Source organism: Physeter macrocephalus, chromosome 5, assembly GCF_002837175.3.
Source record: "Physeter macrocephalus isolate SW-GA chromosome 5, ASM283717v5, whole genome shotgun sequence".
NCBI lineage: Eukaryota > Metazoa > Chordata > Mammalia > Artiodactyla > Physeteridae > Physeter > Physeter macrocephalus.
In genome coordinates, this window is record NC_041218.1 from 101,557,839 (window position 1) to 101,563,104 (window position 5,266).

General features: G+C 38.7%; 1 protein-coding gene across 2 annotated transcripts in view; it reads right to left on the reverse strand.

The window, feature by feature from the left end:
* The window catches only part of LOC114486354 (39S ribosomal protein L42, mitochondrial-like), a 125,567-nt gene that overhangs the window by 17,589 nt on the left and 102,712 nt on the right, over window positions 1–5,266 (reverse strand). Inside the window, exon 4 of one of the 2 annotated variants that reach the window (XR_008617506.1) lies at window positions 222–312. The exons of the other annotated variant lie outside the window; for it this stretch is intronic. The gene's annotated coding sequence lies outside the window, so the exon portion shown is untranslated. The remainder of the gene's footprint in view (window positions 1–221; window positions 313–5,266) is intronic. 2 annotated transcript variants of the gene reach the window in all.

Below are 5,266 nucleotides of genomic sequence, written 5' to 3' on the forward strand. Positions count from 1 at the left end.
ATACTCCAATAAAGATGTTAAAAAAAATAAAATAAAATAAAAAAAATAATAAATAAAAGCTTAAAAAAAAAAAAAAAGAAAAGAAAAGACCCTTTGTGGGAGTTTATATGCTAAACTCTGGGTCTTTCTAAAGTTTTAGAAAGGTTGCCCAGTCACACACTCAGCCTTTTCTTAATGAAAACTTTCATCAGCTATTTCTCACTTTTAGGATCACTAAATACCTGCAGAGAATAAGAATTTGTAGTCATCTGGTTTTGGCTTCTTCTTGTCTAACAATTCTTCCTTCAGTGTGTCTCTTCCTCTTGCATCTCACTATAAGAAGCACGAAGAAACCAGTCAACACCTTCCGTACTTTGTTTGGAAATCGCCTTAGCTATGTAATCAAGTTAATTGCTTACAAGTCCGGCTTTCCACAAAGCTCCGGGAGACAATTTTGCTAACTTATCTGGCTACTACATTACAAGAATCCCCCTTCCCTAGTTTACAATAACATGTACCTCACTTCTTCTGAGCCATCCTCAAAGCCCAGATTTCTACTAACAGTCTGTTCAAGACAATCTAGGTTTTGTCTATCATGTTCCTCAAAATTCTTCTACCCTCTCCCACTGCCTAGTTCCAAAACTACTCACACATTTTTAGCACCTCACTTCCAGATACTAAAGTAAGTATTAGTTTTCTATTGCTTCATGACAAATTCACCATAAACTACTGCCTTAAAACAGCAACCATTTATTATCTCATAGTTTCTGTAAGTCAGAAGTCTGGGTATGGCATAAACAGGTTCTCCACTAAGGATCTCCAAAGTCTGCAGTCAAGATGTTGGACGGAGTTCTGTTCTCATCTGGAGCTTGGAGTCCTCTTTCAAGCTTATCCATGTCTTTGGCAGAATTCAAGCTTTTGTAGTTTTAGGACTGAAGTCCCCTTTTTCTTGCTGGCAGTTTTCCAGGAATCATTCTCAGCTAATGGAGACCACTCTCTTGTTCTAGCTACGTGGCTCTTCCCTAGACAGTTCACAATAGACCTCTGCTTTCTTCCAGGCCAGCAGGAGAGCATCTGTTGATCTTCTTGTCTATTTTGAGGACTTACTTCAATAGTTCAGGTTCACCCAGGATAAATTCCCTGTTAAATAACTTAGGGTCAACTAAATAGAGAGCTTAATAACATCCGCTAAATCTCTTTTGCCATATAACATAATGTAATCATGGAATTGGTTATTGTTACATATAACATAATATAACATGTTCACAAGTTCTGCCAACACTCAAAGAAACATATTTCAGGAATTGGGAATTTGGGGACCCAACTTGGAAGGCTGCCTAGCACAATTCTCCAAACATAATTACCTATACCCAAACATTCAATGAATGAAAAACCACTTTGAATCAGAAATTTAAAATTTTTTTTAAAAGTAAATGGACAAAAACTGAGATCATGATTTCTAAAAGGTGATTGAACACAAAGAAATTTAAGAAAAAGATAAATTTATCTCAGAAATAAAGAGTAAATTACAAGCTGTCTAAAATACAATAAACTAAAATTTAAAAAATATTTAAAGAGCATTGACAAAGGCAGGAAAACTAAGACAATGAAAATGGCACATAGAAAAAAGCCAAAAGTATCAGAAAGAAAGTAGTGGAAATGAAAAACAAGCAAAGAAAAAATGTTTCTATTGTTGGATTCCTTAAAGAAAATAAATAAATAAATAAAACAAGAGACCAGAAATAATATTTAAAATTATAGTACAAGAAAATTTTATAGATACAGTAAAATACTTGAATCTACACATTTGGCTTGGGTGAGGGTAGTGTGGTGGAAGGGTGAGAAGTGGCCACATTGGGACAGTTACTGATGGAAGAGCAAGCAGGATTTTCTAATAAGACGTGGGTCTGAGAGAAAGAGAGGAAGGAAAAATGCTTCCAAAGTTTGGGCCTGAGAACCTGGTAGAAGTGGAGTTTCTGTTCATTAACATGGAGACTAGATGAGAGCTGTTTGCACCAGGAGAAAATGAGGATGTGCCTTTAAGCATGTTAAGTTAGGTATGCTGAGCCTGTAGCTAAGCAGAGATGCCAAGGAGAGAGGATCAAGTCTGGAATTCAAAGGAGATTAAGGCTGGACACACATATTTGGGTATGGTTGGCATACACTTGATATTTGAAGTCATGGGAGTAGAAGACATCACCTAGGGAGCCACTATGGAGAGAAGGGGAAGGAAGCCCTGGGCCTCAGACAGTCAACATTCAGAGGATCAGAAGATGAGTAGAAGAGGGGTTTGTACAGAGTGAGGCGGGAGCCAGATTATGATGTAGTGTTGTTTCAAGAATGAGGCAGTTCTTCTGTGACTGGCTTATCTCACTTAGCAGAGATGAATAGCAAGCTTCATCCATGTCATCACATATGGCAGAAGTTTCTTCTCTTTCACTGCTGAGTAATAGTCACATGTGATATGTGTATCACATTTTCTTTATCCATTCATCCATAGATGAGCACATGGGTTGCTTCCACCACTTGGCTATTGTGAATAATATCATTATGAACATGGGTGTACAAATTCTCTTTGAGATCCTGATTTCAATTCTTTTACATCGATACCCAGAGGCAGGATTACCAGTTATATGAGGAATCTAAAATAGTCAAGTTCACACAAAGAGAGAATGGATTTGTTGTTGCCAGGGGCTTGAGGGGTGGGAGGAATGGGAAGTTGCTATTCAAGTGATATAAAGTTTCAGATATGCGAGATGATACACTGTCCAACATAGTAGCTATAATTAACAATTCAGTACTGTGCACTTAAAATTTTGTTAATAACAGTGTAAATCACGTTAAGTGTTTTTATCACAATTTTTTTTTTAAAAAGGACAAGGTAGTGATCAGGCACGACAAATTCACCTGCAAGGACAGATCTAGGAGGGCAGAGAATGTCACGGATCCATCACCATAGGAGTCACTGTTGATCTCAAGAGGGGCAGTTCCAGTGGGAAGTAAATTGAAGTTGGACAGGACTCCAGGGAGGCTGGGAGAAGAGGGCAGAATGGTAAGAAAAATTTTTTTGAGGATTGTTACTCTAAAGAAGAAACAGATGAGAAGTGATTGCTGGAGATGTTTGTAGGATCAATGAGAACTTTCCTTCCTTTCATTTTGTAAGGCAAGAGAAATTATAGCGTGCTTCTTGAAGCCTGATGTGAATGATCCTGAGTGGGAAGCATGCAGTGTGCACAGGAGCTAACCTCTGTAGGAGTGATGTCTGTGAGTAGGACAAAAGAGAGGTGGCTACGAAACCTGAAGGCCTGGGCATTGGAAAGATCTGAAATATCAGAAACACCAAGGGATATGGCTGGAGTCATGTTGGAGAGGAAAGATCTCTTACATAGAAGTAGTTACCATGCAAAATACAGGTCGGGCATGCCCCATCGCTGATTGTAAAAGAAAGAAAGAGCAAGAAAGCAGAGAAGAGAAATGATACACGTGTATATGTATGCATATACTTGTATATGTATATTATGTACAGATACAAATACCTAAGTAACCATAATAAGAAATCTGTGAAGAATCTATATAAAGAAAAAGTTAAATATTACTAAGAGAGGTGGAAGTCTCAATTATCAATGATTGTGTTTTGCCCCTAGGTTGGAATACTAAATATTTTAAAATGTAAATTTATTTCCAAATTAATTTGTAGGAGAGTTTATTCATTCCCTTAGTGACAGACATCTATCTATTGAGGCACTACATGGCAGGCACTGTACTCTACACAGCCTGAATAGTGATGGATGAATCAAGCACAGACCTTCTCCTAGTGGAGCTGCCAGGTGAGTAGTGGACAGATACAATAACATGACACATATGCATGTATAGTTGCAATAAACAAGGAGGGAGTGATCAGGATTGAGTGACAGAGAAAAATGTATATAGGAAAAGCTGCTCTTTGATAAAATGACTCCAAAGCTTATCTGGGAGATTAAACAGGCAAAGTCAGACAACCATGGAAAGACTCTCTGAAAGACGTTTGAAAAGGTAAACAAAGGATAGAGCCCTACCATATATTATAATCTGTGAAGAAGCTATTTTCATTGTCAATTTGATCCTGCAAAAGAACAAAGAAAGAATAATATAGGTTCTAAAAAGCAGATAGATGATACACGATACATGATAGGAGATAGATGATAGACAGATAGTGTTGGCCATTAAGTTCATTCAGGTTTTTCTGTTACATCTTATGGGAAAAAACCCAAACGAACTTTTTGGCCAAACCCATACAAGTCTGTATATAGATATATCCTGTATATAGGATATACAGTGCATATACATATACACTTTTTGTGTATATGTACGTATATACATGTATGTGTATACATGTATATACGTACATATACACATAAAGTGGGACTTTGAACAAGTTACCGTTGCTGAAATTCAACTCTCTCAATCGTATATCTTGTTAATGAAATGAGACAATACATGTAGAATGTTGAGCAGAGGTACATGGAGCTTAGCAAGCACTTACCTAACGATGTTGTATTATTTTCTAACATCATCACTAGTGTCATCACCATCTTTATTCTATATTTATCCAGCTAAATATGACATGTCCAGGCATATTTGATGAATAAGTGATTAAGAAGCTTCTTAAAATACAATAAGGTATAAACAAAAAAAGTCAACTAACCCAGTTTAATAAGTTCAGTCATTAGACAGAAGTAATGCTTAAGTTCCAAAGGGTGAATTACAAGCCCAACCATAGCGGGGATCTCCTCACCAAAAAGGTTCATGGTTGGATCCCAAGGAGAGGAAAGGTGTGAGTATAGAATCAAGAACTGTGGTTACTTCCTAAAGCTCTTTGAGACATCAGTGGACATATCAGCATTCTCTTTAGAATCTATAATGAGAGAGTAACGGGACCGCCTTCACGCTGCTTTCTGATAGACCAGTCTTTGACACCATAAGAGTTCCAACACACGAGAAGACAGTGTGGACCAGGAGCTAAGGACACTGGTCAAAGCACCAATGATTCCCAAGTAGGATCCCTAGGAATAAAATCCCTCTACCAGGTGGCACTTGAAATGGCCATGGTGAGAGGACCTTCAAGATAGCGGAGGGGCTTCCCTGGTGGCGCAGTGGTTGAGAGTCCGCCTGCCGATTCAGGGGAACCGGGTTCGTGCCCCGGTCCGGGAGGATCCCACGTGCCGCGGAGCGGCTGGGCCCGTGAGCCATGGCCGCTGAGCCTGCGCGTCCGGAGCCTGTGCTCCGCAATGGGAGTGGCCACAGCAGT